The 16,095-nt window shown below is 41.0% G+C and overlaps 1 protein-coding gene across 1 annotated transcript in view; it reads right to left on the bottom strand.

Moving 5' to 3' along the window:
- SNX30 (sorting nexin family member 30) overlaps positions 1-16,095 on the bottom strand; it is a 95,261-nt gene that overhangs the window by 56,646 nt on the left and 22,520 nt on the right. The window lies entirely within an intron of this gene.

The raw sequence follows: 16,095 nt of genomic DNA, 5'->3' as shown, positions 1-16,095 counted from the left end.
TAAATATGATAATGGAAGTATTAAGATTTTATAGTCTTCGTCTTTTAGAAATACATACTAAAATACTCATGGATAAAATAATAGGATGTCTGGTATTTGCTTCAAAACAATTAAGGATGGGTAGGTGGGGATATAGATGATACAAGATGACCCAAAAGTGGTGATTGTTGAAGTTGGTATTTGCAGGTTCTTATACAATTCTCTCCTCTTTTGTATATGTTTAAATTTTTCCATAATAAAAAAGTTTTAAAGGAGGGGGGTGGGCAAATGCCAGGGAAAAAAGGAAGGGAAAGATTTTAAAACTTATGGACCTCTTTCTATTTAGGCCTTAGTAGGAAGCCACCTGAATAAATTATGTCCCTACAATAGCCAAAAAAGTTGCAAGCTTACAGTTACCTTTTTTGTTTGTTTTAAGGTTTGATAACAGAACAAAGTCCTGTCTAGCAGTAGATGTGAAAGCCTCTGAATGTTACCTTGGAATCATTAGGAGGCAAACACTAAGGAACATGGCAAGAAAGTGACACGCACTATACACCTGAAGCTGAACAAGAATGAAGTCAACTACAATTTTATATATATATACGCGTATATATATATATATACATATATATATATGTATATATATATATATATATAGTTACAAGAAGTGGAGTTCAGCCTTATGAATAGAGACAGTGGAAATGTAATGGCTGTATGCGATGTTAGAAGGGTAGCAGATGGGGGGAGGGAGGTTATCACTATTTGAGGGATATAAATGATAAATGTCTATTACATTGTTTTGTACAACTGAAACTAATAAAAAAAGAAAAAAAAGGAAAAAAATGGGGAAAAAAAAAGAAAATGACATGACACCATGGAAAGGGCCTTGGTCAGGAATGCAGAAAACATTCCTGACCTGTGGGGGTCATCAGATTCCAGGCTGGGGATGGGAAGTGCTTTTCTCTGAATTCTCTGTTCTTGTATGCAGGCTGCATACTCATATGACTGAGCCTCTAGATTAAAGAACATACAGGATGAGAGGTCAACCTAGCAGTCATATCCACGAGTTCTAGCTGATTATGGGACTTCTGTTCAGAGCGCTGGGTGGGACAAGGCAAAGGGAAGCATGGCCTGGAGTGGAGGGCAGTGTCACCCAACTCAATAGGTGATGGAAAATAAACAGAAAAAGCAACTTCCTTTGTCACCCATCTCTACTGACCATAGATCATTTAATCCCATACTTAATAGGCAACACCAAAGAGATGTTTTGTAATTATCGAAAGAGGACCCTTTTCACAGAAGATACTTATGGGACTGGAACCCACCTCTACTCCTAGTCTGCCCAGGGGCTTGTCAGCTGGGAAGGCGAACTCCTCAGCAGCTGCTCTTGGGGTGGACATGACTGTTGAATCTAGTCAGCTAGCTACAGCAGCAACCATCTGATTTGACTGCTTTGTCAGCATACTGACACCGCAGGGCACGCGGCGTCCATACCACAGTGTCTGGGGATCTGAGAGAGTCATCTTCTCTGAAGCTCTGAGACAGAGATTTGTCATCTTCATCATTTCAGTAAATATTTAAACGCTGACCTCGGGCAAGGCACCATGCTTGGCATTTCAGGGGCCCACCCTTACACTTTATTAACATCAGCACCCTGGGCCTCAGCTGGCTCTATAGAGGGCTAAACATTGCACAACAAAGAATTCAAAATCTGCAGTCAGATAAACCAACATCAGCTCCCACAGCAGTTTTCCACAATCTGGACCCATTTCAGCAGCCTCATTTCTCATGGCATCAGTTCCTGAAACCCACCATGCTCTTTCCTACACCTAATATTTTTTTGTAAAGCCCCCCTCTTTTTTCATGTAGAGATCTCCAAGTATCTCACAGGAATATGTTCAAATGCCCCTCTTCTCAGTAGCCTTCCTCGTTCTACTCACCACTTGGGGGAATTAGTCACTCTCTTCTCAATAATTGGAAGATATTTCCACTGAAACAATTTTCACAGTTTTAATGATTGATTTACATATATAACATCCACAAACACTGTGAGTCCCCAACAACTGTTACTGTGCCTTGTTCACCTGTGTGTGTGTGTGTGTGCGTGCGTGTGTGCGTGTGTGCTGTGTATGTGTAATTATCTATCTGTCCGTTTGCAGGTCTCCCAGCGACTCCAAGTCAACTCCCCTAACTAACCTTTGCTCTGGGGACCTCAGCCAACAGCCTTCTAGGAACAGCCCACACAAAGGTCTGAAATGTCTTGACCAGACAGTGGGATGTTAACTGGTTTTCTAATCAGTTAGTACAGGTGGGGATGGGAAGAGTCAGTCAACCAGATCTTATAGCACCCTGCACATTCTTTCCTCTTAGGACTACATGACCAGGGAAAACATTCACACTCTTACTACGAGGGTTTCACAGAATACCATTTGAACATACACAAATAGCCGACAAACTACAAATATCTGTAATTTCCTAAAAAGGGATGCTACCAGCTCAGATTTCTACGGTACCTCTGTACACAGTGCTTCCACATTCTTATTTCATTGCACCCCGTGTCAGCCTCGCGAGGTCAGCAGGACAGTTACGGTCTCCACTGATGAACAAGCAACCCAAAAAGGTTAAGTAATGTGTTCAAATGTATCGACACTAGGTGTCGCTATGCTAGTAAGTTGAGCCAGGTTTCTGGTTCCTAGTTCAAGGTTCTTATCAAGCTGAATCCTCTTTGCGTGGCTTTTTCCAACCCAACACAGTCCCTCATCTCCACTCTCTGGCCATACATCCTTTTGGGTAAACATGAAGCTTCTGTTTTTGAAGTCCGTCAAGAAAAGCTAACATTTTACTTAGGGTCTTAATACAAGTATTCCCCAAATGACTCCCCTCAAGATATGGTCCCTGTGAGAAACAAACACAGAGAGAAAATGTGAAAAATCTTAGGAGGAAACAGCAGGGGGCTAGGAGAATGGAACGACACAGGCTCCCCCGCCCCCAGACTCCTCCATCAGTGGGTCGGCTACTCGGACACACCAGCATCTACAGCGGCGATTGTGGGAGAGCAGCACCTTTATGAACAATGTGAAGTACTGAATCAAGAAGTGCGAGTCCTGGGCTCAACACAAAGACCTTCTGTTTCATTTTTACTACCCTATGGTCAGTCCTCTATACTGCGGCCAAAGAGCTCCTTGAAAAATGTCAATCATTATTAACATTTATTATAATTATTCATTAATCATGATTAACATTATTAATATAGTTAATACTATATTGTGTATTTGAAAGTTGCTAAGAGAACATATCTCAGAAGTTCTCATCATAAGAAAAAAAATTCTGTAACTGTGTGACGACAGATGTTAACTAGACTGCGGTATTAACTGCGGTGATCATTTCGCAAAATACACAAATAGCAAATCATTATGTTGTACACCTGAAACTAATAAAATGTTGTATGTCAATTATACCTCATTAAAAATAATTAAATTTTTAAAAAAGAAAAAACGTTAACTGAAGCATGTCACTCTCCTGCTCATAACTCTCCAAACTCCCTCCCATAACCTGCAAGGGCCAATATGACCTTATCATTCTCTCTGACCTTGTTATAGACATTCTCTCCCTAGATTGTCCTGCTCTAGACACTTGGCTCATTTTGACCTAAGGGCCTTGGTACTTGCTGCTCACTCTACCCGGAACACTCCTCTCCCCCTCAGATTCCCATGTGGCTGGCTCCTCTGTTCAAGCAGGTTTCTGCTCAAATGATACCTACTCCAAGAGACCTCCTCAGTCACAAAATCTAAAAATATCCCTGTACCCTCCATCACTTTCCAGTCCCTTACCTGGCTTTGCTTTAGTCAAAGGACTTGTCAATATCTGAAAATTTGTTAGTGATTGACTGATTATCTGACTCCCCGCTAGTCAGTAAATTCCACAAGGGCAAAGGCTTTGTCTTGCTCACTCCTCTATCCTCTGGCACAAAGTAGATACTTAGTAAGTATTTGATGAATAAAGGAGTCTTAGAAATGACCTCACTCAATCCCTTACCAATAGAAGATACCTGGTAAATACCTTTTGAAAGAGTGAAACTGAAGCTAACCTGAACCAGCCTGCCCAGTTTTGAACCCCGGTTCCACTATTTGCTAAGTTTTGAACCCCGGTTCCACTATTTGCTAGTAGTGTGACTTAAGCAGGTCGCTTTTCTTTTTTAAAGTTTGCTATTTGTTGTTGTTGTTGTTTTGTTTGTTTTAATTTTACTGGGTAACAGTGTGTTTTTTCCCAGGACCCATCAGTTCCAAGTCATGGCGTTGTCTTCAGTCTAGTTGTGGAGGGCGCAGCTCACTGGCCCATGAGGGAATCGAACCAGCAACCCTGTTGTCAAGAGCACTGCTCCAGCTGAATGAACTGGCTGCCCTTTAAGCAAGTTTCTTAATCTCTCTAGGCCACAGTTTCACCATTTATAAAATGGGTATAATGGGATTGAGTCTGTTAGTATACGAAAGCAATTGGAATAGTGCCTGGAACATGGTAGGCGCTACGTCACTGGTAACATACCACAAAAAACATGAAGTCCACTTGTCTACAAGTATTCTTGCATGCCCTTCTAGATGATGGGGCTGGGTGCACAATAAACACTAACTAAATGCTGCTGAAAATAAAAACTGTATTGACAGTCATAGTTGGTACCGGAAATACACTTTCCTTAATGATTTCACTGCAGCAACAGATATCCACAGAATCCCTTATGAAAGTTACAACTACATAGTTGATAAATAAATGAAAATTCCTCCTTGCTCCAAAATATCAACTCTCACTATGTAGGTTTCAGTTATAAGAGAAGTTCTTCTCCCCCTCTACCCCTTTTTACCTAGGAAGAGAAATACATGCCTACGCTGCTTCAGAAATCCCTCTGGTTCAGAGAATTTCAGTTACAAGATCTGCCATTGTGGTTAGCCAGCCACGAGAGAGATTATTAAATTAACATAAATCACTGGCAAAATTCTATATTACATTAAACATAGAGGAAAGTGGTGTACGTTAGGAGCAATATGGATTTAATAAATATAAGTCATGCTTAATGACTAATTTCTCTTTTTGATACTATTAGAGGAATGTGGGTGACGGTTTCAGAAGAGCCTGACAAAGCCTCTGAGGGTATCCTTACACTTCAGGGGAGAATGGGGCTCTCTGAATACACAGACTGCACCTGACTTATCTTCCTTTCACCCCCTCCTGCTCCACCCCCCACAGGAGATGCTTGAAGAATGAATGTGTCCAAACTGAACAGAACACTCTTGATTGTTGACTTTGTTGTAAAGTTAAATTTAAGCCCACGTTGGAGAATAAATTCAAAGGGAAAATCCCCAAAATGTTCTGTTCAAAGATGTTCATAACAGTACAAAGAACACAGAGTGAACCCTGGAAAAATCCCAAAGGTTCAATTAAACTTTGTAAATTTAACTTTACAACAAACCCAGGAAATGATTGTATTTACAAATAAGAATGGTACACACTCATTTTAAAATGATGAATCTAGATAAACTAGATAAACTCAGTGAACTGAACACAAACAAGCCTTTGCTTTCTTCCTCTTTTAACCCTCCAGATATTAACAACTTGGAGAATGGGACAGAAAGAGGAAAGGGGGTGAGGGGGACGGGAAGAGAAACAGTGACTGGAATCATACCAGATTGGAAGCCGGGAAAGGGTGCCATCCAAATGCAAAACTCTCTAAGATTTTCCAGTGTGTATAACTGGGACACAACTGAGAAAAGAACTAAGAGTGACCCATGTCACTGAGGTTACTTAAGATACCTAAGAAATAGGAAATGTCCCGAACTCTCCACATACACTCTGATTTGTCTAGGGGGTCTGAGGGAGTGCAAGGGCCAACAGCGAGACAAAGGGAGGCCACCAGAGTGTCTGGCTGCATCAGGGAGGGCAAGTCACGCACAGGCAGTTACCCCATGAGAAGACTACCAGCAGAGGGAGGCCTGCCCACACAACTGTATCTCGCCATGGGAGGGAGCGATGCAAGAGAAAAGTCCGAAGAACATGAAGGCAACTGGGTCAGCTTCCCTGAGGGGGTCCACAAAGCACAAAGCAGGCAGGCCTGCAAATTCTAAAGGGGTGGTCTCTACAGAGATGGGGAGAGCACCTAAGACGAGAAGGAAGCCAGGCTACACTCCATCCAGACAGAGAGAAGAAGCAGACCAAGATTCCCTGACCGACTGTCCAGGATCCTGGCTTGCTTTCTTATCTGACTCCTTTCCCCACTGACAGATCACTCAACTGATGACTCAGCTCAACCTAAGACCCAAGAAAGACAAGCCTAATATCAAGTAGAAACAGAGGGATCCAATCATTCACTTCTTCTGATGGGAGGCAAACAGTAGGCCTGCGTTACCTTATCAGGCATAAGAAAACTGAAAAACATATCCGAGCTATATCAACTTATCATTCAGACCCAAGAAAACCTAAATACGAAGAAAGAAGCACAGTCCTCAAGAGCAGATAAATATATACATTTGAAAAACATTTATCCCACAAAACAACATGTTAGGCTACATCCACTTTGTGCTTCCATTTAAAAAACAAGGGGAAGAGAGAATAAAAAAATTAAAGCACAAATTGCAAATAGAAAGAGTAAAGGCTATTAACAAAACCCAAATTTTATTCTTCTAAAAGATGAATTAGATAAACTAAACTTAGGAAGCCTGATCAACATAGAAAGGGGGTAGGGGAGAGCAGGCAATAACTATTTAAATCTTACCTCTATATATGATTATAAATTATAAAAATGTTCTATGAATAACTATGCCAATAAAATTGGAAGTCTATATGAGTAGATAGCTTTGTAGGAAAATATGTCGCAAAAGTGAGACTAAGTTGAGAGAGAAAACCTAAACAAATAAATAACCACAGGACAGTTATCAGAGAACTTTTACTAACAGGTAAGCTAAGCCCCAATGGTTTTACAGCTGAATTCTAATGAACCTCAAGGAGCAAGTCCTGTTTTACTCAGTCTAAGACACAGATTTTTAAAAAATGGAAAAAACTTTCAAATAATTTTATGAAGGTTACCTGTATCTATTAGGCCAAATAAGGAAATTAGATTTAAGTGTAAACATTGTCAATAAAGTAACGGCAAGTGGTATATTAAAATAACTTTTAAAAGGAAGTATATACCAGGTTTAAGCCAAACGTATTTCAGGAAATCAAGAATGATTTAACATTAAGAAATTTACTAATGCAATGTATTACATTACCTGATCATATAATCACTGATGAATATAATCATGTCCACAATTACCAAAATGCTTATTGGTATTCTTCATTAGTTGAATATTAAATGATTTCAATATCAATGATTTCATTAAAATCTCTAAGTAAAATTAAGTAATGAAAGTTCCTAAATAAGTTAAAGAGTGTGTATCAGAGAACACCAGCCATGAACCTTGAAAATATTACTCTTAAGTGAAAGAAACCAGACAAGAAAAGCCACGCGTATGATTCCATTGATATGAAATGTCCTGAACAGGCCAATCCAGAGAGACAGAAAACAGATTTTTGGTTGCCAGAGGCTGGCAGGAAGGCAGAACGGGAATGAATGCTTACGGGTACGGCGTTTCTTTTCCGAGTGACGAAAATATTCTGGAATTAGATAGTAATGATGGTTGCACAACACTGTGAATATACTAAAAACCACTCAATTGTATACTTTAAAATAGTGAATTTTAGGGTATGTGAGTAAAATCTCAATATGAATTTTTTAAAAGCACAATGTGTAAACCTGGGGGCATGTCTACTGAATTCAGAAACGAGATTCTGATACCTAATCTCACCCCACTATTCAGTTGTTGCAGAGACTCTATTGCAATGATGCCCGCTAGCGCTCAGTGCACCGCAGTACTGACGGGTACTTGAAAACAGGCAACCTTCCACCGCACCATTCCCTGGCAAGACGTCGGCTCGGCTTCCCCCCAAATTAACGTAAAAATGGAATACACATAACAGGGGAAAATGTATTTAAAGCATTTTAAAATGATACATCGGAATGGATGGATTTACTAAATAATGTTCAGTGACCAAAAGCGAGGACACAAACTATATGGTAGGTGATATCATCGTTTGCAGCTATTAACTCCCTTCCTTTGAGAGCATTATACAGTCTTACTATTGCCAAGTGACTACCCATGAGAGGACACATCCTCACCCCACTGACTTTCGCTTGGCTATGCGACTTGCACTGGCCAAGGGCACGGAAGCAAAAGTGGCATAGACCAGATGGGAGCAGTCACTTTAAGAGCCATTGCGTGTTCCCACTGGCTCTCGATTTCTCTCTCCTCTGCCTTGAAACTCGCATGTCCCAAACAGGGGCTGCTCCTTCAGAATGGAAGGAAGACTTGTGACAAAGAGTCACAGCAACTGACACAGACACCGACACATAGCGTGGCTTAGAAATTAACGATTGCTGCAAACCTTTTAATTTTTGGAGTTGTTTATTATCACAGTAAGGCTGACTAATACATACAGCTATTAAATTCTCTATATATTTTTAAAATCTAAATAGGAAATACCTGATATAAACAGTAAGTAATTTTAAGATGTGGGGATTTATCTTTTGTTTGTTGGTTGGATTTCTGTAGAATTACTCAAACACGTCTGAACTATATATCCTAAGTTCTGGGACTTATTGTTAGTAGGAAGTTTACTCCCTCTTCTTCCCCACCCCCACCCTAGAATACCTAGCTCAAAATATTCTCCAAAACTTCTGAGGACACTTGCACAAGCATTTCCAAGTTCCCAAGGCCCACCAGTCTATGGTTTCCGGCATCTTCCCTGAAGAGTCATATTTTCCTTCTTTGGATTTTGGACCATTTCTTATGAGGTGAAAAAGGCTCTTCTTCTTTAGGCATGATTTAGGAGACCACCTGTTTCAAAGCTTAATTGTAGGTTAATAAAGTTGTTTACAACTGAAAATGTTTCCCTACCTCTTCTACTAGTAAACCTGCCATTCAACTAAAACCCAACCGCAGGGCTGATGTAAAAAAACAATACTTCCAACCAGATCACAAATGATGTCAAAATGAAAGAGTGCGAGTCCACATTCCTTGGCTAACTGTCCGATGTCTGTTCCTAGCTTTTTCTAAGAATCGCCAGACTAGCAATCGCTTCTCCAGACATTCCTGTGATTCCTGGGAGCAAAGGTTTTTCCCCACTCTCAGCTGAATTTAAACATGAGCCCTTTCCATTCCTTCTACGGAGATCCACTATTTCAAGTACATATTAGACAGTCCAAATGCAATGCAGGGCTACCAAACAAATAGGATATGACACCTGTGTTTAAATAACTCAATCTAGCTAGATGTATGGACATGAAAACCTCTAACTATGACAGAACACAATATGGGTTATAATAGAGCTCCATGCAAATTGCAGGAGGCGAGCAAAGGATGCTGGGACAACTTGGGGAGGAGTAAATTTGCCACATGGAAAAACAAGTCTGGGAGACAACATGGCATGGACATTCCAGGCTGATAAATCACGGCCACTGAAGGAGGAGCAGTATTTCCAAAAGCTTGTCCCTAACTGAGTGATAACTAAGACCCACAACATGAAGATCCTGCCCCTACTGCTGATCACGTATGTGCATGCCGTCCGGGGGACCTCAAAGCCCTTTTTAGAAAGCTATAGCTTTCTAAAAAGATGGATTAAACATCCCCCAAAAGCCCATATCCAAAGAGAATGTGACTCTTCCTAAAACCTTGCTGTGTTTTCTTGACGTGTTGTCAGGATCCTGCAACTGAAAACCCATAAAGCTAAATAAGGCATTCATTCTTCCACTGACAGTTCTGCACCAAATCACACAAGGATTTGGGGCCCAGTAGCCCTCAGAGATCATCCAAGTTGTCATGTTAAATGTCAGAGGCTTAGAAGTGGCAGGCATGAGGTCACTCATATGATATGTGAGGACCCCAGGTCTTTGGTCTGTCATCTGGGGCTGTGCTGCACCAAGACCCAGACGCTTTCCTTGTATCTTAAATAGGAAGAGAGTGACATAGACAAGCAAATAAAGAGCTCTAAAAGGCCAGTTGAGAAAAATTATATTGTGAGTGGAAATCAACAGAGGATAAATGATGCTTCGTAAAGATATGAAATTAACCTACTGTGGCGACTCAGTGTAAGGTTCTCATTTCTATGCTCTTCCTACCCTGTCCTACTCCATCCACTCTATTCTTTAACAGAAGAGACAAGGAAGGAATGCCTGGGCTTGGAGTCCAAATGACTGGCCTTGATCCTGGTTTTGCTCCTCGCTGGTCCTGGGGTAAGGTACTTAATCTCTCTTTCTCCATCTATGACACGGTGAGTGTAAGGATTAAAGAAAACACAATGTGCCTACTACAATACCTTAATAAATGTCAGTTTTTTCCCACCCTTCACCCCATACCGACCGCTTAACTGTGCCATTTGTTCATTTTACAAAACTGTTTACATGTTTTTACGCTGCCATCTGACACAGACTTAAGTATATGGAACACACTCAGTGTTTGATGAAACAAGTCAGATGCCTACGGAAAGTTAAAAGGAAAGGTCCAGTTTGGTGTTCAGGACAAAGACCTAGACAAAACAACATACTATAGAGAGCTGACTGTGTACTAGGTGATCAAATACCTGTTGATGAATCATCACCCCAGAGCAAACCTTTTCAAAAACAAAAACCACTCAGGTGAGGAACAGAACAGGGCAGGACTAGACAGCCAACAGCAAGTGCCAGGTGGTTCCTGTTAATTCCACACTTACAGCCCACACCTCTCAGCTGTGCTTCAAAAAAAGCCTTGCACATTTAGCAAGACTAAAAGTGTCCCTGCCTTAGAGATGACCTAAAGCTCACCGTTCCTCTGCAACAGGGCCTCTTTCCCTGGAATCCATAGGCACCCCACACCAAAATTATGTGCAAAGTTTTGCATGTGCATGTGTGAATTTGAATCTCCCTTCAGAGAGAGCCTATCACTTTTAGAGTCCTAAAAATACCCATGGAGGAATACAGTTAGGCACTGCAGATTCTAAACAAACCTCTAAACTAAAAAGAGAAATCGAAGTACATTTCAATTTCCATGAGCTACCCAAATTCAAATTGACCTCTAGCGTACTCTCATATTCAATGCTGTGTGACACATATCCCTGACCTTTGGGGGTGGGATGTCCTTAAACCCTCACCCCAAACCTAAAACTAACCTGAGATGAGAATTTGTTAAATTAGAATGTGACTATATTCAACTAGCTCACGCTTGAAAACAATTTCACTTCATTTCTTTCCTCCTACAGGATGCACAGGCTTCTCCCAATACTAGTTTTGTGGCCGCCAATACTGTTGTACTGATTCAGGAATCTGCACCTTACCACAAAGATGCTTTTCGGTTGGACTCTTCAAAGCCTGAGACACAGTATCCCCCACGGCATCCTGTTTTGAAGCCAGAATCTTACCTGTCTCCTACCTAAAAGTGCAGATGGATTGCCAGGCTCTAGATACATCTGGCTACCTGTCTGCTCCAGATGTAATTCTCACGTTCCTATCAACATGACTCAGACTGGATGTGGTGCAGTCCTTTTTATTTCCATGGTTAATTGATTCATTGGAAAAGAAAAAGGCACTTACAAAAACCAAGAGTCTGACCACAGTCTAAACAGTCAAGAGCAAAAGGAAAAGCAGGAATGGGACAGTCTAGAGCCACACTGCTCGTAGAGTTTCAACACTGATTAGAGATTCACAACTAAGTAACCAGACAAGGAAAGTAGGAAAAAGGAAGGAAGGAAGGACACGAAAGAAAAAGACCTTAAACTTAATACTAATCGGTCTGGCCATCTCACATGAGCTTCAGAGGCAGAAACAAGCCCTTTGAATAAGGGCAAGTGGAAAAATTTCAGATGAGGTACAGATGGCAGACGGGCTGAAACAGGTGAAGGAAGTCAAAGAGTGAATGAGGGGAAAAAATCTTACAACCTTATTTGCCTATAACCTATAGGTATAAAACAAAGGCAAAAATGAGGGAGCTCCCACATGTTGGAGCAGCAGTGGCTGTGGGGTACCGTCTACACTGGGGTGGGAGTAGGGTGGAGGTTTGTTTTGACGCCAATTTACAAAAGATCAGTAAGTATCAAGGATTTCTCATGATGCTTTTATTTACACTTCACATATGACAGAGAAAAATGTCAACTGTCCAAAGTAAAAAATATTATTTTTTAGTTAAGGTTGTTGTCGGGGGAGGAGGTGCTAATAGATTAAGGGAGAGCTAACTACCATCAAAGCCAATCTTAGGTACGGCTGCAAAATTTACATAAAAGGAATTTTATATATACATACGTATATAAAATAGGAATATAGATATTCTGGGGGTGCAAAAAATGTATACATTTTAAGGTAACATCTCTTAAAATGTGTATACTTTTTGGCACCCTCTGTATATTACAGGAATATATATTCCTATAATTCCTATATTCATACATATATATTCCTATAATATATATATAATTAAATATGTCTCAAATACCTTTCTCCAAGTAATGAAATAAAAAACTCGATTATATCTATAAGATGGCAGAGGGAATGGGGCAAAATAATTATCGCTTTCTATTTGTTCTATAGACCAAAGGAGATGTTTTCCAACACATGGGAGATTTAAGGAGCCTGATTACCACGGTACCATATTCCTCCAAACCACAAATTAGAGGCCATGGAAAGAAAAATCTAGTCATTCATGCATTCATCCAAACAAACACTTATTGAGTTCCCATTGAACACCAGGTACTATTGGAGACGCAGGGGAAAGCAAGCAGATAAGAAATTTACTTGAAGAATCAAGAATTAGGGTGGGTATGGGGTGTGGCACAGACCCAGGACAAAGAGCAACTGTGATCTAAAGTGATAGACACAGGAATAAGGAGGAACCTGCTGTGCTAGAGTCTAGAGAAAGGGAGAGTAACTCTGCGCTGGGAGGAAGGCTTCAAGGGGGCAGTTTGATGGCTTCGTAGGATGGCAGAAGGCCTGGGTTTAAATTGCAGCTCTCCTATCAGTAGCTATGCGGCCATAAAAAAGACCACCTAAACTCACCAATGTTCGCTGGAAGACGGCAAGAGAGCCGGGAGCAGGGGGCTAGACTGTATGGAGATCATGGAGAATGTCTGTGAAAGCCCACTAGACACAATGAAGAGTCAGTCCATGGAAGAGAAAGGCGTGCCTGGCCTGGATCCTGCATCAGCAAAGCTGATGGTGTGAAGTGCGCAGGCGCAGCTGGAGAACATCATCATGGACAGAACTGAGCTGCCCACAGGAAGCAGCAGGGAATAAGCCGATTAGCTCCAGACGCTGAGGGATCTTAAGATCCCTCATAGGCAATGACTAAGCTTTTAGGCAAGCAAGTGGCAATCATACATTAAGTTTAATTTAAAAAAAAAAAAGACTTTAAAAAAAGCACACGGAACAAATAAAAAGGGCAAGAAATAGGAGATAAGAGAAGGATCAGTTGGGGGAGCCCTTGTAATGGTCCAGGCACACCCTCCTCTCCACCGCCCCTCCAATGGGACCTGAACTAGGTGGTAGAAGCCACTCAGAAAAAAAGGCAGATGAGAAGTGTGGTCAACAGTAAGGTCAAATGGCCTGGGATACTCTGAGGAATGTTTCCTAGGTGGAAAAAAACAGTCTGGCCACAACAGGAGGGAATCATGTTTCAAACACAGGTAAATTACAGGGGATTAGCAATTGCTGCAGTGCTAACAAAATACAGTCAACTCAAGTTCAGCAGCCCTATGTGCTTGTTCTCAAATCCACAGAGCCCATCCTTAAAACAAGAGGGAAGTCCTGTCAAAACGACTCTTCAGCAAAGGCTTAAAACCAACGTCACTGAGTACCTAACATTCTTACCCAGGTGAGAGCTGCCTCCTAGAGTAGATTCTTTCCACTCACCTTCAATCTTCTGCTTCAGTGATACCTGCCTGATTCAAGTCATTTTTCCACCGGCACAAGCCAGCAACCCCCACCGCGGGAATTCACACAGGGAATTTTGCACCACAGCCCATTTAAAGTGGCCACACAAACAAACAGCCCACAGGCTGTCGTCATGGCATGACTGCGACATCTGGCCAGAGGGTTCTGCTTGGGTCATCTGAACAAATGACCCAAGGAACAGAGAGCAGAAGGTGCCCAGCTGAGCACCCTGGGAGGCTGGGCTATGTGTTGACTCAAAAACACAGCAAAACCCCAAAATAGAAAGCAAACTCTTGGGGCTAATATTACAGGACTTGGAGACAAAAATCCAATCACCTTTGCACCTGCACCAGCACCTGGCTCTGAGCAATCTTTCACACGTGTTTCGTAAAACAATCCTGATACATCAATGTCAGAGAAATAAATCAAGCCACTGCCCCTCTCACGGGATTTTAAGAGCCAGTCAGCTCCAGGGAGGATCCAACATAAAGGACCAGAAACCATGAACAAACAGCTGCACTTGGCCGTCTGTAATCCCCCAGGGACTCTGGAAAATTAAACAAGACCCCACCATAGCGTCTGCGCACAGAAATAAACCTGAGTGGTCAGATACCACTGTGAGTGGGCACATCTGACTTGAACATTCAGTGTTAATGCAGGGGGTAAAGGCTTCTCATTGCCCGAGAACTCATGGGTAACAAATATCCTGCCCAAATAGCTTGATGATTTACCCTGTCATTCCTCAATTGATGGAACAGATCAGAGTTTTTAATATAGGATAACTATAGAACTTCAAATAGTGAGGAAAAGAATATTCAATAAATGCTGATGGAGAATTTGGTTAACCATCCAGAAAACAATTAAGTCACATCCTTCTCTAACACCAAATGCAAAAATAAATATCAGGTCATGTAAAGAATTAAATGCAAGATTTTTCAAAAAAAAAAAAGAATATTAGATGATGATTTATATCAGGGGCTGGCAAACTTTTTTTGCAAAGGACCGGACAGTAAATATATTCAGCTTTGCGGGCCCTACAGTCTCTGTTGCAGAGCATCCCAAGTCTGCTGCTGTAGTCCAAAGGCAGCCGTAGACAGTAGGTAAACCAACGAGTGTATCTATGTTCCTATAAAATTTTATTTCTGGACACTAAAATTTGAATTATGCCAATTTTCACATATCACCAAATATAAATCTTTTTTTCAGCCATTTAAAAATAGAAAAACCACTCTGAAGACTGATAGTGTCAGGGGTTAGGGATGGGGTGAGTGTGGCTATAAAAGGGTAGCAGGAGGGATCCTGGAGTGATGGAACAGTCTGTATCTTGATTGTGGTGGTGCTGGTTACAGAAACCTACACATGATAGAAATGCCTGAAACTAAATACACACGTGCACCCACATGCAAATGAGCGTATGTAGAACTGGTGACCTCCGAAGGAGTCCTGTGGATTGCACCAATGCCAATTTCCTAGTATCATGATGCAAAATAGTACCATTGTTGGAAACTGACTAAAGGATACCTGGAATCTCCTTATACACATTTTTGGTCATCTATGAATCTATAATTATTTCAAAATGACAAGTTAGAAAATAACTTATGGGCTGTACAAAACAGGTAGCTGGCCAGATTTGACCTGTTGGCCTTTGTTTGATGATTCCTAATTCATGTGAACAGTATATAAAATCCTGCAGTTGGGAGGGAGTTCTCTAAACCCAAAACCAAAAGCAGAATCTATAAAGGAAACGAACAACAAATTTACCAATTTTTGTCTCTATATGAAAAAGACACAGTTAGTAAAAATAAAAAGATAACAGAACACTGGGAAAAGGTTGTTGTTTTAATATATTAAAGGTTTGGAAAATCAAATATAGCCAATAAACAATAATTGGAACATCAAGAGTAAACAACAAAATGAAAACAAGATAGCATTTTCTCGCATCAAATTGGCAAATATTACCTCTGGTGCTAAAGTTTCCACTATACTACACTAAGAAATATTTAGGAAAACAAAAAATAAAAAATAAAATGGCTTTTTCAAAGCTCTGTTCAGAGCCAAAAGAGCATGGAGAGACTTTGTAAACAGGAAGACAGAATATGGGGCGGTGACAATATACTGTGGTTGGGGGACTCTGCTTGAGCTAC

This window comes from Rhinolophus hipposideros, assembly GCF_964194185.1.
Source record: "Rhinolophus hipposideros genome assembly, chromosome: 11".
In the NCBI taxonomy this organism is placed as follows: Eukaryota; Metazoa; Chordata; class Mammalia; order Chiroptera; family Rhinolophidae; genus Rhinolophus; species Rhinolophus hipposideros.
Note: the sequence above shows the minus strand (reverse complement) of the source record. Positions and strands in the feature narration are given on the sequence as shown.